Genomic DNA, 17774 nt, shown 5'->3' with positions numbered 1-17774 from the left:
TGTGTGATCAAATGATTAACTGTGTACCGGCTCCGGGGTGGGGGGGTGCCAGCATGCAGCCGCTGCTGTTACCAACCCTTCCTCCCTCTAAAACTCGTCCGCTTGGTTCAGAACCTCAGAGACAGTCTTTGGACTTCAGTTTGCCATGCTCCAAGGCTTCCAGCTTCCTGAAAAAAGCAACCCTTTCCATCCTACACCGGTGTCTCAAACATTGGCCTCCCAGCAGTGAGCAGCCATACTTGGGTTTTTTGGTAATGTTATGTCAAAATTAGAGAAATGTTTATTCCTTTACCTGGGTATTACACTTCTAAAAATGTATCCTATGGATATAAGCACGAATGTATGGAAATTTTGGTAAAAAGCAAAAAATAAAATTTGTAGCCTTGCTTATACCGTTAAAAACTGGAAACATTCAGGTTCTGGTCAGGAGGACAGAGCAGGCAGGTGCCACACTCCGTGACCACATGAAACTACAGCTAAATTACGGAGCAGTCAGCCTGGATAACCCTCTGGGGACGAGCTAAGCAGAAGTCCTACCACCAGGGATATAGAGAAGAAGCCACGTTGAGACTGACAGGAAAGGTAGCGTGAAGTAGGCTGGCCCTGTACCCAAGTGTGAGGGTAGAGAATCAGAGGGCTTCCTCAACTGCAGAGGGCCCCCCCGAGGAGCAAGCAGCCGCAGCCCCGTGTCGGACTCCCCAGCCTGGAACGCCAGTGCTGGGAAAAGGAGCCCTTGAAGCATTTGGTGTGAAATGTCCAGGTGAGGTAGAAGGCTGCTGGAAACCCGGGCATCCTCTTAAAGGGTCAGTGCAAACGCTCTCACTTGCAGACACTCACCTTGGACAGAGAGATGGAGACTCGAGTCATGGGGCACCAGAGACCTATAGGGAGAAACTGTGCCTTTGGGCTGACAGGGCAACTGCCATCATTTCTGTGTTGAGCCCTCACCCAACATGACAGAATCTGAATCTGCATTAGTCTGGAAAACTCTACTAGCTCCACCCTGAACACTGCCTGAGACCTCGTCCCACCACAAAGGTCCACAGGTCCCCACCGACTGGCAGCTGCCCTCTGTGTAACCTGAGACTTTTGCTGACTTGTCTTAGGCTCAGCACTGGTGTCAAATATGATTCTGTACCAACCTGGTTACCACCACTCACTCCACCCTATTGACCCTCTGAGACCCTGCCTTATCCAACTTGCATTTTTCCCAAAACACTTTCAGTGGCTGAACCTTATGAACAGCCAGCAGGCAACAGCAGGTCTCAGGGTGCCTTGGGCCTTTTGCTCACCTACCAGAGGCCTGGTACTGGGGGCAGCCAGCCTTGGTTTGCAACATGACCATCCCACGTGCGTCTGGGCAGCTGCCAAATGCAGATTGCTTTGTAGCTTCTAACACATACCGCAGGCCAGTCACAGGCAACACCTGACATGACCTGCACTAGAGTCTCTTCCAAGAGGCCCCAGAACTAATATAACCAGTGGCTGACTTCAGGTCATAACACAGCACCACCTCATTAACTCCAAGGGCTATCTCAGCAGTCACCAGACCCCACAGGGGCGAGTCCCGCTCTGTGGGGGTCAGCCCCCGCACAACAGGTCATATGCTGTCATTGTGGCCAGTCCTCACAGCCAGCCAGCCTGAGGTTCAGTCCCACACACTGATGTGCCAGCGGCAAAGTTCAACAGGAGAGCACACGCAACCCACACAAAGGACACTCCTAGAGTGCCTGGCTCAGGTGCTCAGGGAGACTGTGCCATTGGGTCCCACAAGACAGCTGCTCCATAAGGCCACCCTGTTAGGACTGGGAGAATGGGCAGATCTACCTAATACACAGAAACAAACACGGAGAGACAGCCAAAACGGGGAGAGAAAGAAATATGTCTCATATGAAAGAACAGAGGAAATCTCCAGAAAAGAAATGAAATGAAATGGAGGCAAGGAATGTACCAGATCCAGAGTTCAAAACACTGGTTATAAGGATGCTCAAGGAGCTTAGGGGAAGAAGGGGTGATCTCAGTGAGAACTTCAACAAAGAGATACTAAGCTTAAAAAAGACATAAAAATAATAAAAAAGAACAAGTCTGAAATGAAGAATACACTAATTGAAATGAAGAGATACTAGAAGAAGTCAATAGCATATTACATAAAGCAGAGGGTCAAAACAGTGATTTGGATGACAAAGTAACAAAATACCCAATCCAGAGCAACAGAAAGAAAAGATTTTTTTTTTAAATGAGGATAGTTTAAGAAACCTCTAGGATAGCATCAAACATAACATTTGCTGCAGAAGGGTACCAAAAGGAGAAGAGAGACAGCAAAGAACTGAAAACTTATTTGGCTAAAAACCTTTCTAACCTGGTGAAGGGAAAAAGACACACAAGTCCAGGAGGCACTGAGTTTCCCAAATAAGATGAGCCCAACATGACCTACATCAAGACACATCCTAATTAAATGATAAAATATTAAAGACAAAGAATCTTAAAAGCAACAAAAGAAAGATAGTCACATACTAGAGAGCTCCCATAAGACTGTCAGCTGATTTCTCAACATAAACTTTTTATGTCAGGAGAGACTGGCACAAAATATTGAAAATGATGAAAAGCAAGGACCTACAGCCAAGACTACTGTAAACAACTGGCTATCAGTAAAATTAAAGGAGGAACAAAAAGAACTTTCCTAATAATAAAAGGCTAAAAAACTTTATCACCACCAACCCAGTATTACAAGAATTATTAGGATTTCTTTAAGAAGACAGGGAGAAGGAACACAACTATGAATGACAAAACAGCAGTAAGCGTGTACCTATCAATACTCACTTCAATGTAAATAGCTTAAATGCTACAATCAAAAGACAGAGGGTAGCTGAATGGGTAAGAAAACAAGACCCGTGTATGTGCTGTCTATAAGAGACCCACTTCAGATCAAAATACACACACAGACTGAAAGTAAAGAGATGGAAAAAGATATTTCATGCAAAGGGAAACAATTTTTAAAATCTGTAGTAAAAATACTTATACCAGACAAAATAGACTTTAAATAAAGGCAATACTAAAAGACAAAGAAAAACATTATAAAGTGATAAAGAGACCAATCCAACAACAGGATATAACCCTTGTAAAATTTAGCACCAACATAGGAGTACCTAAATATATAACACAAATATTGATGGACATAAAAAGAGAGATTGAGAGTACTACAGTCAGAGTGGGGGACTTTAACATCCCATGGACATCAATGGATAGATGTCAATGATCTTCCAGACAGAAAATCAGCCAGTATACAGAAGCCTGAAATGACACATTAGACAAGACTGATTTAATTGATAATTTGTGGCATTTAACCCCAAAGCAAAAAATATACATTAAAGAATATACATTATTTTCAAGTGCACATGTAACATTTTCCAGGAGAGACCACATGGGGGACCACAAAACATGTGCTGATACATTTCAGAAGAATGAAATTACATCAAGCATCTTATTCGACCACAATGATATGAAACCAGAAACGAACTACAAAAAAAAAAAGGGAAAAAGACACAAATACATGGAGACTAAATAACACATTACAAAACACTGAGTAGATTCACAATGAGATCAAGGAAGAAATACAGAGATGCCTTGAGACAAATGAAAATGAACACACAGTGACCTCAAGTCTATGGGACACAGCACAAGCAGTCCCATAACTGCTCTTAATAACAACGTGGGAAATTGATAATAATGAGGGCCCACATCAAGAAATGAGAAAAATCTCAAAAGAACAGTCTTAACCTTCCACCTAAAAGAATTAGAAAAATTACAAGAAACAAAGCCCAAAGTGAGAAGAAGGAAGGAAATAATAAAGACCAGAGTGGAAATAAATGAAATAAAGTCTAAAAGAAAGAGTAGAAAAGATCAGTAAAATCAAGAGCCGGGTCTTTGAAAAGATAAACAAGATTGATATACTTTTAACCAGACTCATCAACAAAAAAAGAGAGAGGACCAAAATAGATAAATCAGAAATGAAAGAGAAGTGACAGCCAACACCAGAGCAATACAATGATCATAAGAAAGTACTACGGTTATACGCCAATGAATCGGACAATCTGCAAGAAATGGATAAATTCCTAGAAACATACAATCTTTAACACTGAATCAAGAATAAACAGAAAATCTGAACAGATCAACTACAACCCGTGAAGTCAAATCAATGATCCCAAAACTCCCAACACATAAAAGTCCTATATTGGTCAATTCACAGTTGAATTTTAACAAACATTCTAAGAAGAACTAACACCTCTCCTTCTCGAGCTATTCCAAAAAAATTCAAAAGGAGTAAAGTCTCCCAAGCTCCTTTAATGAGGCCAGTATTGTCCTAATTTTAAAACCAGTTAAACACGTCGCATGAAAAAGAAAATCAGGCCAATATTCATGATGAACATAGATGCAAAAATTCTCAAGAAAATATTAGCAAATGAAATTCAGCCATGCTTTAAATAGATTGTACACCATGATCGAGTGGGATTTATTTCAAGGATGCCAAGCGGGTTCAATATCTGCAAATTAATTTACCACATCAATACAATGAAGGATAAAATCATGTGATCATATAAATAGGGAAAATGCATTTGAGAAAATCCAGCATTCATTTATGATAAAAACTCTCAGAAAAGTTGGACTAGAGAGAATATAACTTAGCATAATCAAAGCCATATTGGCAAACCCACAGCTAACAGCATAATAAACAAGGAAAAGCTGAAAGCATTTTTCTTAAAACCAGGAACAACACAGGGTTGTCCACTTTCACCACTTTACTCACTGTAGTATTAGAAATCCTAGACACAACAATTGGATTAGAGAAAGAAGAGGCATCTGAATTAGACAGAAAAAAATAAAACTGTCATTAGTTGCAGATAACGTGGTACTATATGAAGAGAACCTTAAAAGATTTCACGAGAAAAACTACTAGAACAGATGAATGAATTTTGTAAAGTAGCAGGATAAAAAATTAATATTTAAAAATTGATTGTATTTTTATACATCAATAATGAACTATCAGAAAGAGAAGTTAAGAAAACAATTTCATTTACAATTGCATAAAAAAAATGCCTAGAAATAAATTTAACCAAGGAGGTAAAACACCTGTACTCTAATACCTCAAAGAAAGAAACTGATAAAGATGTAAATAAATGGAAGCATATACTATGCTCACAGATAGAACAAATTAACATTGCTAAAATGTTCACACTACCCAAAGCAATCTATAGATTCAATGCAATCCCTATCAAAATGCCAGTAGCATTTTTCATAGAATTAGGACAAATAATGTAAAAATTTATATGGAATCACACACACACACACACACACACACACACACACACACACACACAAACAGAATAGCCACAGAAATCCTGAGAAAGAACAGTTGTAGGTATCATGCTACCTGATGTAAACCTGTACTACAAGGCTATAGTAATCAAAATAGCATGGTACTGGCATAAAAACAGACACATAAATCAATGCAATAGAACAGAGAGCCCAGAAATGAATGCATGCCTATATGGTCAATTAATCCATGACAAAGGAGGTAGGAACATACAATGGGGAAAAGACAGCCTATTCAATAAATGGTGTTGTGAAGATTGGACAGATACATGCAAATAAATCTGAAACTAGACCACCTTCTTTTACCTTATACAAGAATAAACTAAATATGGATTAAAGACTTAAATGTAAGACTCAAAATCATAAAACTGCTAGAAGAAAACATAGGCAGTAACCTCACTGACATTTCTTTTAGTAAATATTTTTTCTGCTATATCTCCTTGTGCAAGAGAAACATAAGAAAACATAATCAAATGGGATTAGATCAAACTAAAATGTTTTTATATAGCAAAGAAAATCATCAACAAAATGAAAAGACAACCTATTCAATGGAAGAAGTTATTTGCCAATGGTACAGCTGATAAGAAGTTAATATCCAAAATTTATAAAGAATTCATATAGTTCAACATTAAAAATCAAACAATTCAATTAAAAAATGGGAAAAGAATCTAAATACACAGTTCTCCCAAGAGGACAGACGGATGGCCAGTAGACATATGAAAAGATGCTCAGTCACTAATCTCCAGAGAAATGCAAAGGAAAACCACAATGAGATTTTCAACTCACCCTGGTCAGAACGACTATCATCAATAAATCAACAAACAGCAAGGATCAGCAAGAAAGTGAAGAAAAGGGAGCCTTCACGCACAGTTGGTGGCACTGCAGATTGGTGCAGCCGTTATAAAAAACAGTACAGAGGTTCCTCAAATAACTAAAAATAGAACTACCTCATGACCCAGGAATTCCAGTTCTGGATATATAGCCAAAGAAATCTAAAACACTAATTAAAAAACATATACACAGTTCTATGTTCGTTGCAGCATGATTTATAACAGCCAAGATACTGGAAGTAGCCCAAGTGCCCGTAAGTAGATGAGTGGATATAGGAGATGTGGTACATACATACAATGAAATATTACTCTGCCATAAAAAGAATACAATTTTGCTATTTGTGACAAGATGTATGGGCCTGTGGGATATTATGCTGAGTAAAATAATTCAGAGAAAGACAAAAACTGTATTTTTTCACTTATATGAACAAAGCACTAAACAGAAACAGATTCTCAGATACAAAGAACAGACTGAAGGTTGTTGGAGATGGGAGGGGGTTTGGGTGAAAAAGGTGAGGAGATTAAGAAACACTAATTGGTAATTGATAGAATGCTCCGCTTGGTGAGAAATCTGATCTACCCTATTGATGAGTGCATTCCAGGGCCTCACAAAGAGTCTACACATAGTAGGTACTCAGTACATTTGTGTTGAACAAGTTAACAGAAACCTGATGCTTTCATTAAGTTGCTCATGGTAACACATGAATGAAACTTAACCTTCTCTTTTCCCAGTAGAACTGTGTCAGGAAGAGATATATATTTATTTATTTGTTTGTTTGTTTGTTTATTTAATGGCTGTGGCTTTTATTCTACTATGAAATGTTGGATTGATAGCAAGCAGAATATAATGAACAGATCTCTCTCTTTATCTTGGCAAGAGCAATTCCAGCTACAAGGTAGTGTTGCGGGAAGGAACTCACATCGAGAGGAGATAGCGGAAAACAAGAGAAGTTTATTATGTGCACGAGCCCAGAGGAGTCAGTCTCCAAATTCTGAGCCCCGAACAAAGGATTCTTGGGGTTTATGTAGTCTATGGGGTCTTCCTGTCTACACAGCAAAGCGGGATACAGAAGCGGAATGCGGAAGTTAGTTCTAACTGTGGGGGGTGCTAATCCTAGCCCTTGTGACTATCCTGCTGGTTGCTTTCCCAAATGGTCCTATCGCTCTTCCCAGGGTGCTTGGGGTTTGGGTAAACAAAGGTTCTTCAAAGCTTCCTGCATCAGTAGTATTTGTAAATAAATTGCAATGGGGAATGAATGTTATGTACTACTTATATTAGCCTGAATAGCCATAGAATAAAACTAAAATAAGAATATACTAATAAGTTTGCTTATAAAAGCATTTATATAAAGCTACCCATGTTAGTCTTAGGAAACGTGAAACCTAGCTTGTTATTTTATCCTGATTTTCCTCTCCAAGCTAGAGCTTATGTGCTAAAAGTTTTTTTGCTACAGTTTACAGTTCAGGAGTTTTGATTGCTGTGCAAACTTAGGAAGCAGCCCAACCCCAAGACCCTTGGAATTCAGCTGACAAAATAAGCCAGGTGGCCAGCTTAGGAACAGGGCCCATAAAGATCTATAATCGAGGCCAATGGGGAGATGCCCTGCATAGCTTATTTGTCTGACACTTCATACACAACAAGCCTGCCATAAATCACTAGCAGCCTGTTTTATTATGTTTTTTCCCATTACCACTTATCCCCCTTATACCTCTCACTCCCCAGCAAGTACCACAAAAAAAGACCATCCAGAGTGGGAGAACATATTCACTGATACATCTGATAAGAGGTTAATATCCAAAATTTATAAAGAACTTACAAAACTCAACACACATACACACACACACACACACACACAATCCAATTAAAAAGTGGGCAAAGAACCTGAAGAGACACTTCTGCATAGAGGACATACACAAGCCCAATAAACAAATGAAAAGATGTTCAATGTTACTAACCATCAGAGAAATGCAAATTAAAACCACAATGAGATATCACCTTACACTAGTCAGAATGGGTATCATCAATAAATCAACAAAAAACAAGTACTGACGAGGTTGTGGAGAAAGGGAACCCTTTTGCACTGTTGGTGGAAATGCAGACTGGTGCGGCCACTGTGGAAAGCAGTATGGAAAGCAAAAAAATTAAAAATGAAACTGCCTTTTGACCCAGTGAGCCCACTTGTGGGAATTTATCTGAAGAAACCCAAAGCACTAATTAGAAGGAACATAAGCACCCCTATGTTCACTGCAGTGTTATTTACAGTCACCAAGATAGGGAAGCAGCCCAAGTGTCCATCAAATGAGTGGATAAAACAACTCACAATGGAATACTACTTAGTCATAAAAAATTAAGAAACTTTTACCCTTTGGGACAGTATGGATGGACCTGGAGAACATTATGAGAGAGACGAATACTATATGATTTCCCTAACAGCCTTTTTTTCTGTAGGGTATTGCAGAAACTGGCCATTCTGGATCCTGCCTGGGTGTGCGGAGGCTTGCTGACTCTGACCAGTTTCTGCAGGCTGTGATTAAAGATCCACATCAGGGCCAGCAAGGACACCACCGGCACGTCCACAGCCCCCTCCCCCTCACCTCTTGGCTCTGCTTTCTCTCTCTCCCCCTAAAAAAAAACCCTTCCTGCACTGAGATGTGCAGATGGACTTTGGGACCAGAGTCCCCCTTCTTCTCAGGAGGCCGGCACTTGAATAAACCTCTTCTCATTAGCACCTGTCTCACCAGTTTGGCTTGTGTGGCGGCAGGCAGACCTGCACTCGGTTACACAATTATTTGTGAGTAAACTAAGAATAATTGAAACAACAAATCAGGAATGTGAACATCTAGATTATTGCTAAAAAAGAAAAATCATTTACTCGGATCTGTTTTTCCCAGAATAGCTGATTTGGGGTATTTGAATTTCAATATCTTTTTTCCTGCCTTGTACTTCCTGCGCTGCTATAGAACAAACTCTGTTGAGTCCATCTCTGGGCTGTAGTTACTAAGTTTCACTTTTTTAAAAGTGTATGTTTTATCAGAATTGCAGTGGCAGCAACCAGGGTTTGTTTCCCTCATTAGTTCTTTGTTCATTCATTTGGGATATTGAAACATGCTTACCATGAGGAAGTTTCTGTAAAAGAGGAAATTATGGGGCAAAGTATATTTAATTTCCTTAAAACAACAGCAGCAACCACGGTAACAGCTGTCAAAGACTCTCCACTCCTTAGGCCATTATCTATCTGCTGTTGTTCTGGCCCCATTTTCCCCGACCCTAGGCAATAAGATAAAACCAAATTTTGAAAAGGAAGATGAAAACTTCAGTAAGACAACAAAAAGAATATTTTAAAATAACAGTTGAGAGACTGCTTCACAGATTCACTGGTTATTTTGTGTGTATGTGTTCTCTATATGTTCTCATGTATGTGAACCTTTCTTTACCAAGTTAATCAACTTTAATTGGAGTTTTCTAAGTGCACAGGAAGGTATTAGGTTTCAGGGACTATGAAGTGAGGAATTTGAACTGTGGAATGAATGTGTGACTGTAAAGCTCATTGCTTAAATACAGTGAACTCAACTTATTTTATAGTGAAGAAATCCTTCCGTTTGTGAAAGCTCAGTTTGGTTGTAATTTATTCTCTAAATCACTCTACCTGAACAGAGTATTGTTTGTAGCTTTTTTCATAAGCGCAAAGTAGCTCCTTTGTGTTTCTTGGTGAACTAGCAAATACTGAGTGATTATCCAACAGCATTATTGCTCTGCACCAGATGTTTGCTAAAAGTAGAATAAAATGGATGGACACCTTAATTGAATACATCTGGTAGATATTTTAAAAACTTCTATGCAGAAGTTTGCTGAGCACAATTAGCAGACAAAATATATTTTAGGTAGTTCTCGCTATTTCGAAGCTATATTTAAATAGAGAATTGTCATGGGCCTCAAAATGAATGCAGGTAAGTATTTCAGCAGCAAAGGTCTACTTATTGCCTTTTGCTTTTGATCCAGAACAGAAAGATTTCATCCACCCAGCGCTGGCAGAGCCAAAGACCAGACACTGAGAACTGCAGCAGAGAAATGTTGGCTATTTTATCATAAAAGATGCCATCCAGGGGAATGGGAGGCTAATGATCAAAAACCTGGAACTCCCCAATGGCACATAGCTTACAGATTATGTAGGGCAAAAGCACAAGACACCCTGGGTTAGGGGGTTGGAATTGTGCTGGCAGCTGATGGGTGATGGGTAGGAGGTGAGGTGAGGGTGAGGAATCATTTCTTCAGGTCTGGAGGACATTGCCCTGAGGTGTTTTGCTGTCCCTCTGTCTGGTTTTATGGGAAAGCAGCCTTGGGGTTTTCCACCTGAGGGCTCAGGAACTGCAACATAACTTGGAGCAAGATGTAATCTTTAGCCTGCTAGAGGTCCAGGCCAGCTGCCTCGGGGGTCGCTGATGATCTGGGGGAAAGGCCAGGTCTCTGAAGGGTGTGTACATACAGAGGGAAGGGTATGATTTCTAGAGCTAGAATTTAAAACGAAATGTAAGGAAAGTCATAAGGATGCTTGGTTTCAACATTCCCATTTCACACCAGAGGCTCTTTTCAGATGATCAAGTCTTTCTTCGGCTTAGACGAAATTTTCTATTATTTTCTTTTTTAAATTATATTTTATTGATTTTGCTATTACAGTTGTCCTGTTTTCCCCCTTTGCCTCCCTCCACTCAGCTCCCCCCCAGGCCCTCAGGCAACCCCCCCCAGCCCTGTTTCTGTCCACTGGCCATGCACGTAAATTCTTCGGCTACTCCCTTTCCCGGACTGTACTTTACCTGCCTACGGCTATTCTGTAGCTACCTATTTGTACTTCTTAATCCCTTCGCCTCTCACTCATTCTCCCACACCCGCCCTCCCATCTCTTTATCAAATACCTTTGGCATTTTAATTATGATGTGTCTTGGACTGGGCCTCTTTGCATTCAGTTTGGGACTCTCAGTGCTTCTTGGACTTCATGTCTATTTCCTTTACCAAATTAGGGAAGTTTTCTTTCATTATTTTTTCAAATAGATTTCCAATTTCTTGCTCTTCCTCTTTTTCTCCTGGCTCGCCTGTGATGTAAATATTGGAATGCTTAAAGTTGTCCTGCAGGCTGTTTACGCTATCCTAATTTTTTTGGATTCTTTTTTCTTCTTATTGTTCTGATTGGTTGTCTTTTGTTTCCTTATGTTCCAAAACGTTCATTTGATTCTTGGCTATACCTACCCTACTGTTGTTTCTCTATAAATTGTTCTTTATCTCAGCGTATTCTTCATTTCTGATTGGAACTTTTTTATGCTGTTAAGGTCCTCACTAAGTTCCTTGAGCATCTTTTTAACCAGCATTTTGAACTCTGCATCTGATGGATTGCTTATCTCCATTTTTTTCAGCTCTTTTTCTGTAGTTTTTTTGATCTGTTCTTTCATTTGGACCAGGTTTCTTTGTCTCTTCATTTTGGCAGCTGCCCTGTGTTTGTTTCTATATAACAGAGAGAGCAGCTTTGAGTCCATGTCTTGGTAGTGTGGCCTAATGTAGTAGGTTTCTGTCGGGACCAGTGGCACAGCCTCTTCTATCACCCAAGCTGGGAACTTGAGATATACCTTTAATGTGGGCTGAGTACACCCTCCTTTGTAGTTGAGCCTTGGTTGCTGTTGGCAACCTCCACAAAGAACTCTCAACCCCCTCCTTTGGAGTCACTTATGTTTTTTTCTTCTTTCTCCCTTCTTACAAAATCCTCTGCTCATGTCTAATGATTAAGATGGTCTTTGTGACGTTAGTCTGCCGTATTCCCAGGCTGCCAGCTCTTGAATAAATTTACTTTCCTTCCACCAGCCCTTGTCTCTTCAGTCTTTTGAGGGGCAGGCAGCTGAACCTGGGGTCAGTATCATGTCCGTTTTGTAAATCTTAATTTTTATCGGTGCACCCAAAGTTGACTAGACTCAAGTTATACGATAATAAGGATATCATCAGAGTTTCAATTTATTAATTCACATTGATTAGGATTTTATGATTTCTGGTGTCCACAGGAGCCTGCAATTTAGGCCCTTTTCTGTATCGAGGTATCTGAGAAGGAGATTTAGCAATGCTCCCTTGGTTCATGGCAGAGGAGTGGAGGGAGAGCTGCCCTGCCCTGATCGTGGAAAAGCCAGACGCTACCCTTGCCCCCGGAAAACATCCGCCTCCCTGGTGCCCAGAATACCTGCGTCCACCAGAGTTTCTGCTAGAGGCACTTGGCCAAATTCTCATTTTGCGTCTCATGAATAACCTTTATTTTGTTTACCTTTTAGTCTTTGCACTGTGAGAACATGCTGCTGACTTACAGCACAATGCAATCAACGTTCTAGATGTTAAGTTTTATGCCTCAGACACATTGTCATGACCTGTTGGTGCGAGGAGTGAGACCTGCACCCTCCCAGTTTCCCACACGAGAACACCTGGGCTCTGGTGTCAGTGGGAGGGCGACTAGCAGGCAAAATACACTCTCGTCATGTTTCGGAGAGAGAAAACTTCCTGTCAGCTGAAATGTCCGTCATGACTCATTCAAAGCATACAAGTTAGTCAGGCATTTCCTCATCTTAGTATTCCCTCAAAATTTTTGAAAAATATTTAGAAATAATGTGGCCTCTTGTGATGTTAGGCTTGATATATTTTTGTGTGACTACTTGGGTTCTGCCTTCTGGAATTCTGCTGAGCCCTGCCCTTTTTCTTTCTCCCTCTCTGCTCCTTGGTGTCCACACAGAACATCATCCTTTTTCTGCAGTAGAATCTAGTTTGCAAAGATCTTCAAACCTTTTGACTACGGTTTCATTCTTTGAATCAACATTATTCTTTTTTCCACCAACTAGAAAAAAATTTACTTAGTCTCAGATGTGTAAAAATGGGAAAAGAAATGGTTAAAATCATCAAAAAAATTTCTCTATGCGAAAAAAATTGTGTGCTAAGGACTGTGGATGTGGAAGAATAAGGTGTTGGAGAAATTTGCTAAAAAACAATATCTTCTTTCAAACCAGAATCCGCTCCACAGAGGCAAGAGATAAAGAAATCACTTCAAATATTGAATAAGCGTTAGACCAGCATGTGATGTTCATTACAGGCAAGCAATTGTAAAGAAAAGAATCTCCCCCCGTACATGGCCAGGCAGACCTCATCCAATGATGGTGTGGCTGGTAAGTCAGATGAGCAATGGGATGTTGCTTGCTGAATGTGGAACTGGAACACCACAGTGACAGAGGTTCGATGGGCATTCACCGAGACTTCGGGAGGGCCGGGCAGAACTTCCTGCTCCCATTCAATGCGCGCTTCTCTCTCGGACTCACCCAGTGCAAGGTCTACCCAGGGCACTCTAGGCAGGTCCTGTCCATTTCTTTTCTTTTGTTCTCCTTTTACAATTCCGTATTGATCGTCTTCCTGTTGTTGTAACACTCAGATCACATTACATTCTTGTTTGGCTACCTTTTCAGTATAGTTCTTACAAGAATTTAATTTGAGTTCTTGTAACTCATGAGATAGCAGCTTACTTACGCACATCATGTCTTCCTCAAGCATCTTCATGGCCCTGGGACCATGTCATAAGTCTTAAAAGCCCTCATTTTATCTCTTCCTTAGCACAGGTCCTTTGTATGGAACTCAGTCATTGTGTGTGGACTTTACTAGTCTGACTCTGAGAGGTAGTCCGTGAATTCCAGACCTGGGGGAGTGACGTGTTGCTCCGGTGTGCTAATTCCAAAGTTTAGGCCCAAGAGTGTAGGGGGCTAATCACATCTAAAATTATCAAAATCTTAAGGTAAATAATTGGTGGGAAGTTGGGGTAGAAGAAGGAAACTGAGTAGGAGTGAGCTGAATAAAAAAATAAGTGTCCAAAAGCAAGGTTGCATAGGAAACAAGAACAGAGGAGAAGAGCAAGCTGGAAATATAAAAGCTGAGACACAGTGCCACCGGCCACAGGTGGGCGCGTTGGGAACTATACGAGGATGCCACGTCTTAAGTAAGAGGCTCCGTTCACACCGTAGACATTGTAATTTTCCATGTTCATTCTGATCATTGCACGGCAGAGGACGTAAATGTTCCTTCCTAATGAAATCAGTGCGTTATAACAATTTTCTAACTTTCTAAGAAAGTAACTTGCGTCGGAAGACACTTCTCCATGGGTCTCAGGCATTTCTTCACATTCTGCCAGCAGGGGCGCTGACTGTTTTATTTCAGATTATCTTCTCAAAGGTGTGTAGAGCAAGCAGCCTAGGAGTAAAGAGCAGGCAGGCTTACTGCCCGTTATCAAAGATTTGCCGTATTTCGCCATGTATAATGCACACTTTTTTGCCCAAATTTGCCAGGGAAAAATAAAGATGCACATCATGCATGGGTATAATGATGACATACCGTGGGTATATTCCTTGTATAATGCACACAAAAACATGGGTGTACATTATACATGACAAAATACGGCAGGTTCTTTAAGTTCAGTGTTTCTCTCCTGTAATAAAACTCACTACATGCGCAGATGTCACCAGGCCCTCCCTGCATTCTTGCGGGAGAGGGAACTAGGGATATCAGTGCAAAAGCTGACACTCTGGCTACTGCTAGTTGTGTGGGTAATAAAGTCATTTGTTTCTGGCCTAGGAGTCTCATGTCTTCTGCTATGGAACTGTGTTAGCGGAAGTGTGGTAGGCTAACTTGTTAGCTTGCATGTAGTAGGGTAACACCATAGGCCCTTCTTAGTTCTTGACAAACTATCTTGAAGAAAGGGAAGGGGGTTTTTTTGGTTTTTTTTTTTGACTAGCAAAAAGGCACTATGGGCTAGCAGTAGCCATGGAGGAGGGAAATTGAGAGCATGCATGTGAAGAGGTGATAAACAAGCAGGGACAGTGTTTTCTTAGCTGTTTTGGTCCTCGTTTACCTACAGTTAGGCCTCTCATACCGTCAAACATGAATGCTGACAACCTTAAAGGTGTGTAAAACCCTCAACCCTGATTATCTAATACAGTCACTAGAGGCAAGATTTCAGAAATCTGGTGCCCTGGTAATTCCCCAGATCAATGAAACAGACTGGCTAGGGGTGAGAGACCCAAGCATCAGTATTTTTTAAACCGCTCCGGTGGTTCTATTGCCACCAGCGTGAAAGCCGGTGACTCAGCCTAAAGTCCCAAGATTCGCTGATCATGCTGCTGCCCTTACACGTCTCCTGCCTTCCACGCCAGAATGTCAGCCTCGCTCCTTCTCCTGATACGCACCTGACCTTGTGTTGAGTTCTGTGGTTTCTCTAGTTCTGTCCTGCTCTTGCTGGGTCTTCCCTTGAAGCCCACGGATCCCTCTAGATGCTTTCTCATGGGCTCCCATTTCTAACTTTTGTTAGAAAGGTTAGGTTCTAACTTTTGTTAGAGCCTGTGTCAGGTTCTGTTGGTGAACAAATGAATTCTTTTAAGACCCTCCACACTGAAGAATTGTGGAGCCCTTCTGCTCACGTGTAACAGAAGTAAATACTTATGCAGCTCTTACTGAACACCCAACACTGTTCTGAAAGCTTCACATATATTAATGTAATGTCTCATTCTCATAAAACATCGTTGTCCTCGTGTTACAGGTGAGGAAACTGAAGCAGTGAGTGATGAATAACGTGTCCGGGGTTACTGAGCTGGTGCACAGTAAAGCAGGATTTAGAGACAGGCAGTCCGATGCCAGAGATCATATGTATGAAGCCACACAACAGTAAAATGAGGGTGAAGAAGTTGTATACGATTGTCGCCCATGGTGTCTACTTTAATGCTTTTCTTGTAAAATATTAAATTCTTTCAAAACATTTTTTCTCCTCACTTTCATGTCCCTGTTTAGCAGATGCCATGACCACATCCCCGTTTCCTCTGCTGGGCAATTCAGCTCTTGGTTAACTCAGGACAGACTTCCTTGCTGCTGAGTGCCACGTCCATTTGGGTACAGAGGACGCATCTGCTTGATGAGGTTTCACCAGCAACCTGGCAGGGCTGGTCTCCCCAAAGCCCACTCACCAGTGTGGGCCGGTCCAAGTCCTCCTTTCCTGCCATGAATGGAGCATTCCTCGTCCGTCCTCAGACCTTGGGTCTCAGACCCAAGCCAGCCCTGGTTCCTTTCCTCTGTGGAGTGAACACAATGCGCAGGCCAACTAGGGAAGCAGACCTGCTCATCTACATCAGTGGTCCTTAAATGTGGCATCCGTTGAGTCCCCTAGAGGGCTTGTTCAAGCACTGATTAGAGGGCCTGACCAGAGTTTCTCAGTTAGAAACCCAGGGCCTGGGAATGTGCATTTCTGACAATTTCCTGGAGAGTCCCATGCTGCTGGCCCTGTGACCATGCTCTGAGGACCACGGCTTTTGACTTACGCCACTGCCATGGGGTCCACAGACCGGCAGCATCCGCCTCGTCCACAGCTGGCCGGGACGCAGATCAGTGTCCACACCGCAGACTGACAGGATCAGAGTCTGTGTTTAGCGGGCTTCTCAAACCGTGATTTGTGTGAGCATTCGAGTTTGAGAAGTGCCGGTTTGACAGTATTTGACAAGATTGTCAATATGCGCATGCTCAATGCAGCCTCTTGCCAGTCCTTGGGGATGGCAGGAATGAGCTGTTCACTCCATCAGGAAAACAATGGCTGGCATAAAATATACACTCCATCTAAACGTTATTTCGAGTTTGAATACTTTGAAAATCAGCCTGTTAGAAATGAAAACTCTTATGTCTGGGTCACCAATGATAAGAGGCAGGAAAAAAGGAAAGCTATTTTCACTGTTCACTTTTGCATTTTGGAGAAAAGGATAAGCAGACAAAATAAAGCATGCCATGTTTGTTTTTTAAAAAGTGAAAACAATTATTGGTATATTGTTATTCACTCCTAAGTCTCAATAAAGCTTTGTGGATTTTGAAAATCACGGGGCGATCAGACAAGTGCCCAAACACCATTTGCATCTGTCAGTAGAGTCTGACATGCACCATGAGAAAAATCGAGCCGTATCAACAAAGCTGCCACTTCAAAGCACAAATGTGGAAAAGCAGAGCATGTGATGACTGTTTCCAAAATATAAAATCTGAGTGCTGCAAAAGACTTGAACTTAATAATCAAAAAAGTCATTCCTGAGTGCTCACTGTGTTCCAGGAACTAAGGTCATGTTCCAGCAGCTGAGCTAAGTGCTTTATCTTCGTTCTACCCAATGTCATTAATCCTCACCAAAACTTTATGACTGCATGTTTTTTTCTTGTATTTTTCGGATGAGAAAACTGAAGCTCCAGGAAGCTTAAGAATGTGTGTGTATATATGCATATTGGTACTTGTGACTACACATGCATATTTATACGTGTTTATATGCATATTTATGTACATATACTGCAATTATAGACACTCCTACGCGACCTACCTCTCAAAGAAATGATTATTAGCTTATTTTGCCTGAACGTTGCTGACAGGCGTATCAAAAGGAAAACCTTCACATGTTTATTTACTTTGCCTTTTATGAGGATGAACATATGTTTTCTGGGAACAACTGTCTTGATTTGCCTAGGACTGAGTTTCAGCACCCACACCAGGAACGTCCTGG

Source organism: Artibeus jamaicensis, unplaced genomic scaffold (assembly GCF_021234435.1).
Source record: "Artibeus jamaicensis isolate MK-2021 breed Jamaican fruit bat unplaced genomic scaffold, CSHL_Jam_final contig_415, whole genome shotgun sequence".
In the NCBI taxonomy this organism is placed as follows: Eukaryota; Metazoa; Chordata; class Mammalia; order Chiroptera; family Phyllostomidae; genus Artibeus; species Artibeus jamaicensis.
The sequence above is the reverse complement of the archived record's forward strand: the minus strand, read 5'-3'. Positions refer to the sequence as shown.